Source organism: Misgurnus anguillicaudatus, chromosome 25 (assembly GCF_027580225.2).
Source record: "Misgurnus anguillicaudatus chromosome 25, ASM2758022v2, whole genome shotgun sequence".
In the NCBI taxonomy this organism is placed as follows: domain Eukaryota; kingdom Metazoa; phylum Chordata; class Actinopteri; order Cypriniformes; family Cobitidae; genus Misgurnus; species Misgurnus anguillicaudatus.
In genome coordinates, this window is record NC_073361.2 from 15,787,094 (window position 1) to 15,802,929 (window position 15,836).

Here is a 15,836-nt window from a genome sequence, read left to right on the forward strand (position 1 = left end):
CAAAGCTTAATTCACAATCTTTCTGTAAGACTAATAAAAAGAAGAGAAAATTGAATTATTCTATGAACTAGAACAACACACCTCAAATGACAGAAGAAAAATGCATAAAATACAAAAAGACTTTTAGGAATCTTTATTTAAAAAGTTTATATTAAAATATAAAATAAGTGTTATCTATCTATTCGTTATCTAATTTATTTAGAAAGATTAAAGATTTGAATTTGTTATACTAAAAGCAATTTTATAAAACGGTTAGTTCCAATCCTTGATTCTGATTGGTCAATAGACTTTTCTCACAACTTCCGTATTTATGACCGGAAATACGCAATCGTCGCGGAAATCTACTTCCTCCGCAGTCAATGCAATGTAAAAAGACGTATCTGTTCCATTAATTCCCTGTTGATGGTGAAGTTAGACAGAAGTGGATTCAGGCTATCCGGCGAGATTAAGGACCTAATTTCACCATAAGAAAGGGGAGCACTTATGTATGCAGCAGACACTTCACTAAAGACGATTACATTTTAGGGCTCACTGGTCGCCGCTTGCAACCAAATGCTGTCTCTACCCATTTTTCTTGGAACGAGTTCATCCCGACACACAAACATACGATCACAGACATTACCAGACAAAACTGTTAACTGATAATGATAGCATCAGGCTAACATTATTATTGCTACACACAAGACGTTCACTTTGACAACCATAGGCAGTAATTGAAGGTAATTGGTACCATAATGCTTCATTCAAAGCAGATTATAATGTTTTAGTTAGGTAGTCTATATCATCTACTATACATACATTATGTTTAAGTGGACACTCTAATAATGTGTTATTTTAGTTGACAGTTCAGTTACAGTTAGACTCGCTCTCTACTTACCTTGATATTTATAGACAAATTCTTCATGGAAAAAGATTTCCTCTATTAGTCGTGTCACATCAGCAAATGTAATATTTGGCAAATCCGTTAACGAAGTTGTGTAGACTCTTTGATCCATTTTAAACTTGCCCGGGTTTGTGATTTTCTAATGTGTTGACGCTTGACAGGAACTGCGCTTTCACGACGATTACGTATTTCCGGTTACTGTGAGAAAGGTCTATAGGTGTGCTTTATTCACGATAAAACACTGCTATGACCGCTTCACCCAACGGTTCTATTTAATATCACTGCGCCCTTAGCAACACCCTTAGCAACACATAAACATATAATGAGACTAGAGCCGTTTCTCAATATGCGTTCTTGTCTGTACTTGCGTTCTTGTGGACTTGTGAAACGTCATCAGTCACGGCCCAAGTACTGTTCCAATTCAAAGTTCGCATCAAGCCCAAGTTCACATAAAATCCCCGGATGTGTTCTTGATCCACCCATTTTATCGAGGATGCATCAGAGGAGACTTGTGTGGACTTATGACAGCGAAGTTTCCCAGAATGCATTTCGCGTCAGAAGTTCGTTCTTCCGAGTCTGAACTTGCAAGTCCGAACTAGGAAGGACACAAGTCCGAACTTGGCGTACTTGGTATTGAGAAACGGCTAAAGTTTGAGAACAGTCTGTTGTTTTTATTTGAGCTTTCATGTTGTTGTTCGCAGTCAGGGACTATTTTTTCTAGTGGAAAACGCTTTGCGTCGTGCCTATCAACGCCCTTCAGCCGTTACTTATTCACGATACAGCACAGCCTCTTGTACCTTATTGCTTACATATCATGTATTCTATTATACAATTTATTGAATATTTCTTATTTGACAGTTTTATATCTTTTAACCTGTCTTTTTTCCTTTTTTTTCTGTTTGTTTTAAAACTGTTATGTTTCCATACATAATAAATTATACATATAATATGATTCATACTGTAATACTGTAAAAAATAATTTACAATCAAGAACAATCAAGATACATTACATAAATGCTCACACACACACACACACACACACACACACACACACACACACACACACACACACACATCTCAGTAGCCATTAAAACTTTCAATGTATATAAAAGAATAAACGTATAATGTGATAAAAAAGCTATAAATACACTAAAGGGAAACATAGGGGGAACAGACTTCCACACAACACCGGTAACCCCGTAACCGTTTAGTCCATGCCTTTTTTTTTATTCTGTAACACTTAAAACATTTTGACATTTTGCCTGACGTGGCTAAATAAAAAAATCGCCTCCCAAGACAACTCATTATGGAGCTGCTAGATCTTCTCAGACCATATTCTCTATCTAACTCTCTCTGTTTATTGTAGATAGGTTGTTTTTTATTGAAAACATTAATGGCAAGCAATACCGCATTAAACAGAAGTACTACAGCTGCTTGCCAAGTAATTCTGATTGTTAAGTACCTTACCATTAGTATAAAACTGTATTATATATTATGTATTATTATTATTATTATGTATTATTATAATTATGTATTATATCGTTAAACCCATGTCAAAAAGTGGCACAACAGGATAAGGAGGGTGGATGATTAGCGAGGTTCATCTACCCGTATTACTGACAATTTGATAATTTAATTAATAGTCTATATTTTACGGATAACTTAAACTATGTGAAAATAAATGTTACTGGAATAATTTGAGTAATGTTCCATTTGTATAGAGCGTGTTGTCTTTCTTAACGCCGTAATGCACTTTCGTGTGAAGTGGAAAATCGATCCCTGAGCGATCCATCGCAAATAATTCAGCACCTTCATTTACAGCGCCATTGTTACGTTGAACTTAGAGGCAGCGTGTTAAGAAGCTTCCTAAGAGCCACTTCGGGGAACACACTTAGGAACATAAACAACTTTGGTAAGATATATCTTTTTGAGTCTTCTTAGCGCGTAAGAGTGAACGTTATCGGGAAACCGGGCCAAGTCTGTTTGCTTTTCTTCTCCTCATCCTTGTTTATTTACTTCTAGCTTCTAGCAAACTTGTTTAAGCCCTTAGGCATCACCCCACCCTATTGAGTTAACTTTCAAATGATATACAGTTTGTCATGATTAAATAAGAATTCACATGCAAAACACTGACGTAAACGTAGGCTTCCTGCTGGTGGGATAGTGACATTTAGCAGGATATAAATGTTTTGAGGCACACTCTCGTCATAAATGAATCAATTAAAGGCGGAGTGCACAATGTTTGAAAGCCAATGTTGATATTTGAAATCACCTAAACAAACACGCCCCTACCCCAATAGAATCTGGACCTTCTTTTAAAAGACCCGCCCCACACCTACGCAACCCGGCAAGGATGTCGGTTAGTAGACACGCTCCTTGCTGCTGATTGGCTATAAGTTTGTTTTGTTAGTCGGCCCGTCTCCTTTTACAAAGTGTTTTTCAAACATTGTGCACTCCGCCTTTAAGTCAGTCTCCCTAAATAATTTATTTTATAAAACAGAAATGTCTATTTTAGAGGCTTAGACTTTTCCAACGATATATAATTTGTAGTGATAGATTATCAACAATATTGATGTAAACTTAGGTTTCACGTATTCGAGACAGCGACATTTAACAGTTTAAACATGCTGTTAATTGCACAAGCTTGATTAGAGGATAAACTCCCCCCTAAGTTCCCTCATGCTCGCCTAAAGACGAGAGGAAACAGAGGGTTTGAGATAGCTGGTCCTACTCTCTGGAACAATATACCAATTCAGGGCCGGTTTTTGCTATGGGCAATGTGGGCGAACGCCCAGGGCGCAATCTATGTGAGGGCGCACGAGCGCACTCAAAAAAAAAAAAAAAAAAAATCCAAGCGGTTTTTTAGACAAACGCTCATTTCCATCTCAAGTTAGTGCTAAGAGTCATACACAGGTTGTGTGCGTGTCAGAAGAGGTACGGGAGAAAGGGGCGGGGAAACAGCTTGCGACTGCAAAACGCTCGCTCGCCTTAAGGGGGGCGAGTGAGGGATAGACTGATCCCAGACCAGAGGCCATACAACACAAACTGCTGCGTCTGCTTCCAAAATCATTTTATTTTTCATTCCTAAAATTAACATAGACCCATATACCTACGAACATGTTATCAATTGGATTTTGTGAGAAAAAAAATCTGTAGAGTCAGTCATCTACGTGACTCACGTCACGTGACACCGGTTGATTGACGGGCGAACGGACGTTGTTGTTGGCAAAATGTAATGCAAAGTTAATGATGTCGAGTCTTCATCATCATGGATCAAATTAAAAGACCAAAGAAGCCATAAGTTGCCCAGATCAGAAAAATAAGAAAAGAAGATGAGGAAAAATGGGCAAAAGATAAAGGTAACGTTATGCCGATTTCTACGAGCTAATGTTATTTATATTAGCCTCGCTCTCTTGCTAATATTTTGCTATTAGCCACAGAACACGACTGTTTTTTTGTTTTGTTTTAGTTTTGCTGAACTAGCAACTATTAGAATTGAGGCACCATGTCATGCAACTAAATTCACCCATAGGCAACACACAGTCTAGTTTGTGTTTGCAACACAACAAGTGCAAACTCACACAGACCTCCTGACTGTGTCATTTTTTATTGCTATACGCTATATGTGAACTTAAATAACTTCTAATATAAATTGACATGCCATTTTGTAAGCTACACAGTGATATAGCTTTTTAAATAATTTGTAGTGTATGCTTAGCATTTGTTAACATCCTATAAACTAATGTGTGTTATGGTCATTTTAATTGGGTAACTGATGCATGTGTGATGTAAGTGTATCTAACTTACATATTGGATCTTAATTGTAAATTCAGGGGCATTTCTGAAATATTTTGAAGTTAGAGCACCCACTGGCAAAAATGAGGAGTCAGATACTTCAACAGCAGCCACAGACATGGTTGTGGAGTCTGATGAGGAGAGTGTGTGTGTGTTTATATACTGTATTACATTTATTTATCTTGTTTTTCTCTGTTCTTGTTACCTTTTTGTATTTAAGATTATATATAATAAAATAATACATGTTGGTGGCGGGATTTGGGGGTAATTCTTTTTTTTCTGGGGGCGGCCAAGGGATGGTTCGCCCAGGGCGTAAATCTAGACAGGACCGCCACTGTACCAATTTATATAAAAACTTTACTTTATCTGAGTTTAAATCCAGCCTAAAAACATTTTTCTGTGGCTTTTAACGTTTAATTCATTTTTGTTTCACATGTAATTGTAATATGCATTATCTCCTTGTTTTTATATTTATTGTGTTTTAGCATTTATTTTTTACATGGGTTTGTAATTATTTTTTCATTGTTTTTCTATTTAATGCGTTTATCTATTGGTACTGTACAGTACTTTGGTCGGCATCTCGCATTGTTAAAGCGAAAAATACTTATAAGAACAAACTCAAGCAGGACTTTGCAAATATGAACACCAGGCATGCATTCCAGCGTGCCAGGACACTTACTGGACAAGCCCTTAAACAGACTACTTGTGTATCGAATCCTTCCATCTTTGCAAGTAATCTTAATAATTTTTATCAAAAAAAAGTCTCTGACTTTTCAGCAGAGTGTGATAGCCTCTTGGACTCTCTGCCTTCTCAAGAGTTGAACTATGAGTCCCTTCTAATCAGGCAGGATGTTAGTTCATTAAGTGCAAACTGCAACGCTCTTGAAGGGTCTTTAAAAGTTGTGCATTGGAATTAACCCCTTTTTTTCACTCTCTCTTCCTTCACTCATTTTGTACTTCAACAATAGCCTAGCTGTCATTTGGAAATCATCTATTGTTATTCCTGTCTCAAAACAACGCATCCAGTCGAGTTAAATCACTACAGGCCTGTATCATTATTAACCTCTATCATAATTACATTTTTTGAGAAAATCATCAAAAACATTATGCTTCCATTATGTGTATATGTTTATGTTGTTAATATGTTTGTATCATGTATGTATGCATCTATGGTGGAAACAAATTACCTCTTGAGGATAAATAAAATAATCAGATCAGCAAACCAACACACAAAGCCTGCCCTTAATAATCTCAATTCATATTGTTAGCCTACCAGGTACTACCGCATCCTCCCTGCAGTCATACAGCATCCCCAGCTGAAATGGTCTTCCCAGTGCTGCGGTTTCTATTGCCTTCATTTCCACTGAATCCATACTAAACACAGGGCACATAAAAACAGAAAACCCAACAAAGTTACAGTTATTGATACTAAACATTTTAGATGGCATTTGCAAAAAAAAATCATCTGTTGCATAAGTTGTTAAATTCTCATATGCTTGCAAAATGATAAATTGTTAATAAATTGGAATAAAACAGGGGCAGACAGTTTCTGTCAAAAAAGCATAACGTTCGAACATTTTATTCTGACACAAAATTTCCATCTCCTGTCTCTGTAGTGAGCCCTAAACTGTGGAATCGCCCTGCTATGTTTAGTGACATGGCAAGGCAATAGCGCATTCCATACACAAAGGCAATCCAAAGTGCTTTACATAGAAATTATTTGCAAAGAGAAAGAAAATGTACATAAAATAACACTAAAATTAAGATATTTAAATCAGAATACATAAGCATTTTTTAAAATATACGCATTTAAAACAGCAAAAAATAAATATATTTGATTTTATAAAAATGCTTAAAGGGGACATATCATAAAAATCAGACTTCTTCCATCTTTAAATGCTATAATTGGGTCGCCAGTAGGGTTGAGCATCCTTTTAATTTTAGCGGAGGCAATCACAGCCGTGATGATATAGAGCTATATCACACGACTCCGAGAGCGATATTGCTTTTATACAACAGTTCGACGGCACACGTTTGAAAAACGAAAACTAGAAAACAACAACGGAGATATTTTAAAAGCCTCTTTGTTTGAGAATCACAGATTTGAGGGCTTCCATAATGACAGGTAACACTTTCGGCTGCTTTGAATCTCATAATAACTCAATGGACGGATAGGCGTTTCTTTATATTACCGTTTCTTGGTCACAAAGTGTAGTTTTAAGATTAGTTCAGTCGAGAATATATATGTATTATATTTAAATCTACAGTCGATTAGTAAAGATAGCGCCTGTTTGAACGTTTGCTTAGTGAGATTCGGTACGAATGAGAACCAAAGCATGAGCGGACGTCAGTGTTCACTCGCCCCGCTGACCACCGCCCTCTCTGGGCTACATCTCTGACAGAGATACCCTGGCCCTCATGTTGGCTTTGTTTGTTTATGATCGTCAAAATGAGATTAAATCAGCAGTATTTGGTGTCATGATAAAACTATTACTTGTTTTCTTATTCATATTTAGTGTCTTTTGTGGTGTTATTGTTTTGGCGCGAGGTAAAAGTTAATAAAACTATACTTCTATAATGTTACTATTGGTTTACCATTTCATCTTAACGCGATACGAGCACTCGGTTATTATTAGACTTCGTTCTTGTCAGTACTATATAAAACTGTTTTTTATAAGTGTCAGAGAGATATTTTTGCATGCTGCTTATAAATATATCAGTGGCGATATCTCATAACATGTTTTAATAGTCACGTCGCGATTAAATAAATGATCAATGTCCACATTTAAAAGCTGCGGTGCTTACCTGCAGTTCCATGGTGTTTTCGCGTTCTGATAAGAGATATAGCTCAAGAAAAAAATGAGTGTTTATATTCCTCTTTCCAAGTGTTAATCGTCCACACGATGTGACAAGACATTACTCCCATTAAATTTAACGTAACATCCAAGAGCGCTGATCTTTGACGGAATAATAACTTGGGATACACACACTGATTTACGAGCTAGTGAACTAATGAGACACACGGAGAGTGATTAAAAACAGCGCGGTTGTGTGTGTCCGTGTGTGCCTGCAGTTTTCCATTCAGAGATGAGCCTGTTTAGAGGACCTCTATTCACTAGGTGGCGGAATGATACGAAAGGGGAAGCGGTTACTTTGCCGTTATCAGTAGAATATTGCACGCCTCTTAGCCAATCAGATTCGAGAACCAGAAAGAACTGTTGTATAAAATAAATTATCTATTTGGTATTTTTGAGCTAAAACTTCACACACGTATCCAGGGAACAACAAAAATGTATGTCTTAAAAAAGTCTTTTGAAATGTCCCCTTTAAGCTAAACCAACTTGTTTTAACATAGATTTAAAATTGTATTGAGGCATATCTGATAATAGATATGCTGACTTGCCTTGTTTATTTCTATCTGACTTTATCCTAATGATCTTTAATTGGTTAGGTTTATATTCAATAAGCATATCTGCAATGTTATAGGTCCAAATAAAAAATGAGTAAAAATACTACTTTAAATGTAACTGGAAACCATTGTAAGGACCTTAGAATTGGAGTGATATGATCATATTTTTTGGTTGGTCAAAATTCCGACAGCAGCTTTGTATGAGTTGCAGCTGTCTAATTTCACTGCAATAATTCACCCTGAAAGCATGAACACTTCATGTTTTTAAGCATAAAGTTTCTTCTGTCTTAAGACAAAACATAATTCTGGCAATATTTTTGAGACTGTATGCTTGCTTATTGCTTGCATAAGTACTAAAATTAAGATTAAATTGAAAAATTACACTAAGATTTCGCACTTTATTTTGTGTCTTTAGACCCCTACAATCAAGGTATGTGTTTACCTTGATAGTTTTATTTTGTTTCCAAATACAGTGAGCAGAGGTGGGTAGTAACGAATTACATTTACTTCGTTACATTTACTTGAGTAATTTTTTTGGGTAACTAGTACTTTTAGAGTAAATTTAAGGATGGGTACTTTTTACTCTTACTCAAGTACATTTCTAATGAAAAAAACTGTACTTTTACTTCGCTACATTCGGTGGCGTTACTACGCTACTTTCAAATGGTAATAATTAATGAATATATTTTATTTTTATTAAGTTTATATGGCTTGTTCGAAAGTCTCGCGAGACGTTAAAGAGGCAGCGTGCGTTGCGAGGGGTGGCTACGTTTCACCCTTTATGCCTGGCTCACACCACAGGATAATCGGGCCGAATTTACCCCGATTTTCCCCTCCCGAGAATCCGAGGGAAAATCGGGCAATGGACCTTGATCGGCTCCGAAGTTCGGCCCAGATTATCCTGTAATGTGAGACGTTTAAAAATCTAAACTTACACCTTCCGATATGCTCTCAAGCAAATCGGGGCCGCCCCGATCTTATCAAACATGTTTGATATTTAGGATTTTTACGTCATACTTTCACAATAATCATTGAGAGACGGAGATGATTGACAGCTTTCGGGACCGCGAATCAAGCTGCTGTACGGGTAGACAGCGCAGCCGGACTCATTCCGCCACAACTGCAGCTCGTTGGGGCAGACAGACTATTTAAAATATAGAAATTAATTCCTTGCTTGATTCACGTTGTCATAAACATTATCTAAAATATCCTAAAAACAACAGAACATGATGATGGTCAGTCACATCACGCACTTGCAGCTATTATGTGTATAGAGGAAATTTAATAAAATAAATAGGCACGAAATAAGTTGCACTTAAATAATTAGCTTATTAACAAAATGAATTTAAAATGATATGACAATTTTCAATTCTTTTTTTGTGACATGCTCCACAAACGCACAGAACCCGATGGGGCAGCCGGCAGAAAGCGCATCATGTTTTAAATATTACTTTACAGACGCACAAAGTTTTTATCTGTATGACCATATAACCATAAAAGTAATTTAAGGTCATCATGCATGCATTGCTGTTCAGTGTTCACCGGCATGCAGGATATGTACTAACAAACATTATGTTATATCACGCAATTAGTTGTTCGAAATATAAATGATCCGCTTGAACCTCACCCAAGTGCAGCGCTGGTTGCTGAAATACTGCACACTTTAGAATCTGATTAGCCTCATATCGACACTTACATCGTTTCACATTAAATGACATATTTGTCCAAAACCATTGGTAATGTAAATACTGAATTAAACACTAGACCCTACACTGCAAGATAAAATAGAATAGAATAGAAACTTTACTGTCATTATAAAACTATCATAACATTTGTTTATAAGCTCTCAAAGACCAGCAGCCTCAGAAGAATAAACAACAAAAATAGAATCCACATAGTATATAGCTACAAAACAATATCACCGCAGAGTAGTATATATACAGTGGAATTATACAAACAACAGTGCAAAAACAAGTTTAACCAAGTATCACTCATTTAACGCTTAGCCTACAATAATATTCCTGTTAGGAAGGAACAGGAAAACAGAGCATTAATAGAAATAGCCTAGATCACTTATAATAACTCTTAAATGTGCAAAAAATAATGATATATAGGCTAGCCAATTATATTAAAAATATGTTTTTAAATAAATGTATTTAAATTTAAATAAATCTTGCATGATGATTAGACTTGAGTTGGTGCTAGATTGTGCACACATCTACAGTATGCATTCAAACACTGCCTGCATAACACATCCTTAAAACATATCATGATTGTTGCCTCATAAACAAGAGCTGAGGAGGAGAAATCGCCTAGGTTTCAAAAAGAAAGCTGCTACTTTGTAAATATTTAAAAAGAAATCATAATAAATGTGTCATAATCTTCATTCCTTTATATACTCTTCTCCTGAGGTGAAGTGGAGTGCTTGCTCTGGCAAGATAATCCTAATAATATCCTGTAGTGTGTGATGCACTAGGATTTTAAATTCCTGTAATGTGAGCATGTTTAAGATTTGAGAGAAGAATATCTGACAAGATTCTCTTTATGTGTGTGCTGCAACCAGATTTCAAAATCTGCCAGGATTTTAAAAATCCTGTAGTGTGAGCCAGGCATAAGCGCGCGTAGATGAAAGGAGATGACTGAAGCGGAGGATGACTAATGCTGGGTACACACCAGAAGATTTTTTACATCTTATAAGATTTTAAAAATGTGATGGACCACAGACTTGAGGATAAAAAATCCTAGATTTATCCATTTTGCTCCTATAGTGTGTGGTGTGCCATTATGTGTTAAAGACAGCACACCACACACAAACAGATTTTTAATCAGAGTCTCGACTGTGAACACAGGAAATCCCACAAAATCTCGCAAGACTTCAAAACAAGCATGGCGGACGATATGCAGGAAGACATTTCAATGAGAGTGCTTGGAATAATTTTTACAAGACACGTTGTATAAACATTCGTGCTGTTGCCACAAATCAACATGCTTATCCTCCATCTCTACTGTCCACATCAACTTCACTTTGGCCGTTTCTCAATCCGAAGGCTGTAGCCTGCTGAGGTCGCATATGCAGGCTGCATACGTCATGAAACCTGGTTTATTGAAGTTAACTGAGCATTACATTCACAAGTCATAAGTTTATTAAAACAATATACGATGAACAACGAATATATTTATATTATACAATTTTATATATTCTGAAATAAGACAGTCTTGATGACGTATATACAGCCTGGAAATGCGACCTACGGATTGAGAAGCGGCCTTTGTGCTGCACCATGACTGCTTCCGTCTTCCCTCATCTCGCTTTCTGATTGGATATGGTTTTGTTTCACGTGATAATCTCAATAGCGTGTTCGCGTTTGTCCTCGGGATTCCCCACACACATCAGGATTTCTGATCGTAAATATTCAACATGTTGAATATTTACGATTCGCGATCGGCGCGGCTCCGACGTTCTTCCGAGCAGGTTCGGACACTCTTAACACACCTCACATGAAGGGACAATCTGATAAGATAATCTGTGAAACCTTCGCGATACTCGGGACATAGCTAGGATTGTCGGAAGGGTGGAAATCGGCCCAAAATCAGCCCGATTATCTTTTGGTGTGTACCCGGCTTTATGCAAGCTATCGGAGGCAGATCACGCGTGGCCTCAAGTTTGGTCTATGTTTACACTACAAAAGGTCAAAAAGAATAGTTTCATAATGCAATGTATGCTTTGTGCACCAAAACGAACTGACATCTCAGCATACAGGAATTCAAGCTCCAACATGAAACAACACGGCGGTAGGTGTCACTTTCTGCAGTGCCTTATTATAATATTATTTCCCGCACTGTTTTTGTCATATGTGCTCTTGTGCAAGCAATGAAAATTACTCTAACCTTACAAACAACACACGTTCACATCTGCACATTTCCATATAATTTCCTCATAAAACTAAACAAATTGAACAGCATGTTAAGTCTTGCATTAATAATACTGGAGAACCGGGGCAAACGTAACGCTGGACGAAAGTAACAAAGCGATTTTCTCAGAGGACTGATAACATTTGCATCCCAAACTATGACAGCATCTTTGCAACCCTTGACAGAGCTGACAAATATCGCGTTATTTACTCACCATTTTCCGGGTGTAGATCCAGAAAGGTGTTTTCAACCATAAGTAAATTCCAAAAGCGGTCATTGTTTTCTTATAACGCGTTGTGTTTCTCGTTTCATCAATCTTCAGGTTATTTAGTGCTCTAACACATCCTGAAGTTTGACTTCTCAAGAGTTTTTCAAAATAAAAGTAAATCGGGTTTAAATGTGAGGAGATCCTGTCGGGACGAAAGTAACACTTACTTTTGTACCATTTATATTATTCTAATTTTATTTAATTTAATTTTCATATTGTTCAAACTGTTGAATTTAAAGGGATACTTCACCGATTTAGCATTCAGCTTTGTATCTGTAGAAACCCGGCAGTATTACTGAATGACCATGTTTCCCTCCATCATTTCCCCCTGAGAGGAGAGATATCTGCATTTTGGTTCTGCAAAAAAGTCCTCCGATGATGCAAAAATCGTCATATTACATCATCGGAGGACTTTTTTGCAGAACCAAAATGCAGATATCTCTCCTCTCAGGGGGAAATGAGGGAGGGAAACATGGTCATTCAGTAATACTGCCGGGTTTCTACAGATACAAAGCTGAATGCTAAATTGGTGAAGTATCCCTTTAAGTTTGTACTGTTGGTTGCTTTTGAAACATTTGATAAAACTGAAATTTAAAATGAAAATATAATTTCATTATTTTTTACAAAGATAAATTACAAAATATGTTTGCAGTTACATATTAAAGAGGTCATAGTCATGTATAGTTAATAAAAACAAGTGTTTCACGAAAATCTACATTGTTTTGTTGTGTTAAAAAAAGTAACAATTCACCACTTATGTTCAAAGTGAAATTATACTAGTCATTTTACATTTGTTCAAAATTCCACCTGGTATTGATAGACCACACTTGTGAGTTACTGACCACAGCAAAAATATATCTCTGTCTGAAACATTATCTTTAAAAAATTAAAAAACTTAAAAAAAAAATTCTGAAAAATGGTACTTTTCGCCTGTTCTCCCATACACATAACCGGACACCTTACTTAAATGTAGAAAATACATACGAATAAAAACTGGATTGTATTTTATTTAATTCCTTCCTAAAGAATCTATATACTTATAAAAATAAAAGAATAAAGTATGTTTTTAAAGAAATATTATAATAAATGTAGAGTTGATTTGCAAAAACAGATAAGTTCCATTTGAAATTCTAAAATAAGCATTTTATCAAGCTCCTTATGTTCATTAATTGCACATTAATGGCAATGAAAATAACCTATTCATATAAAAACATGATAACAAACAGACACACACATTCTTTTTTTCTTACTGTAAGCTTGTTTAAAGGCAGATGCAGCCAAATTTTGTTGTGAAATTGAAAATAAAGACACAGTTAACTGTCAGAAAACAGTCAGTGTGTGTTTAAATTTTTTTTTAATGACACGTTATGTGATGTTGGAGGACTGAGACAGACTGCTTTACTTTAACCTAGGTTTATAAGTAGTATATAAGCAGAACAATGAGACTTTTAAGGAGAGGTTTGTGAAAGCCCTCCAAGTAGTCTGAAATTCAGGGATTTTACGCTTCTTTTCAATCAGATCGGAAGTAACGAGTAACTAAATACTTGAGTAGTTTTTTCATCTAATACTTTTTTACTCTTACTCAAGTAAATAATTAGATTGTTACTTTTACTTTTACTTGAGTACATTTTTGTATAAGTACTTGTACTTTTACTTGAGTACAGATTTTGGGTACTCTACCCACCTCTGACAGTGAGTTTAGTTTTGTCTTGAAATGACCGATTCATGCTTTGCAAAGGTTGCGTGTGAGAAACGAGTAGGCTATTACCACATAGGGGCGGTTTCCCGGAAAAGGTTTAGAATAATCCAGTTTTAGGCCCTAGTTATTTTAGGACATTTAATTATTTCTTACAAACAAACCTATGTGCATTTTGAGACAAACAATGGGCCTTATATATCTTCAAAATGTGGTGTTTAGAAATTAAGGCAACTCATGCATTTAGTTGTATTAATGATATTCTTTTAGTTTTTATACTACAACATATTGTTTACAAGAACAACATAAATACACAACATGTTGTCGTTTTTAGTAATTTTATCTTACCTGATCTCTTCTTTCAGTCCTTTATTTCAGAGAGATTCCCATTAAAGATTTTCGTTTTACACGAATATAACCAAAGTGTAAAATACAATGTTTTTTGGTGTATTTTCTTGAAGTTGCAAACAATACTCGCCTACCTAATGTACTGCTGAACACAGGTTAAAAGTGAACTTTTCTTATCACATTTACTTTAAACTCCACCCATTTTTATTGCTTTGCTTGTAACAGTAGAAACCAGAAATGTGAAGTTTCATTGGTTATAAAATTAATTATATTATTTATAATGGTGTCTGTTGGTCTCTACTTGCCATTTGGTTATCTGGTGAATGGGAACCAATAGAACATCGTATAATGTACTGGAACAAGACCCAAAAATACAGTTTTAATTGTAAACAGCTGATGATTTATAATGGTATCTGTATCGCTATGGAAACCATTGGAATTTGTAATGGAGTTTTCAGCAGGGTGTGCCATAAGCGCGATCATAGATCATCGTCCTCTCAATACCACAGCCACTACAATTCATAAAGAGGCTAGAAAAATAACATGTCGCATCACCTAAACCAAAAATCACATCATGACTTAACAAAATTATCAATAAACCTGAAAGGAATAATACTCTAATTCCATACTAAAAAAACAGTTTGTATAAAAATTATTTTCTAAGTTACCGTACTTATATAAGGGTAAAGAAAACTCTGCAAATTCATTAAACAACTTTTTTTATTTTTAAAGCAACCCATTCACAACAAAAAAAAAACCATTAACACAGTGACTGTCAAAACCACACATCCAGTCTCTGACAGCAGGTTATATCAGTGATAAAAATCATTAATGTAGAAATGGATCCACAACAGCCACTAGTTATCATCCTTCCCTGAAGTAACCTGCTGACCATTATAGCAAGGGATCATTCCTTCAGTTTCTGAATAGCGTGGCTTCAGAAGTGTGGTAACCTTTGAAGGAAAAACGTTTTTGTCGCCCAAAAATGCTTACTGTAGAAATGTAAGGATGTGTATACACCAGGGGGCAGCATTGAGCCATGAATACAAAGTATTTCGTACGTTATGACACTATTACTAGGTGTATATCCTTAAAAACCATATCCACCATGACAAATCCATCAGAAAATATTCCAAGAGATGCAAACAAGTTGAATTTCCAGTTTTTAATAAAACATATTTATTGTTATTTGTACAGTTGTAAGGCATCATGCATGAAAAAGGCATACAAAACATATGTACCTCCATCCTAAAATAATATGTTGAATTTGTAACATTACTGTGCAGATTAAAAATATAATTCTTTACAAATACATGGAAGAGCTGAGAGTCAATCCAAAGACAGGATTTTTAATGGCGAAACACAACCTGCTCTCACAGTATTACTTTGTAAACATGAATTAAATTTAGCCAAAAAATAAACAAACATTAGTTCATGCTTTGACATTAAGGAGGTTTATCAGAAAGCATGCAACTGGTCTTAATATGATTTTCACAATGTAGACATTCCTCAAACACAGAAACCA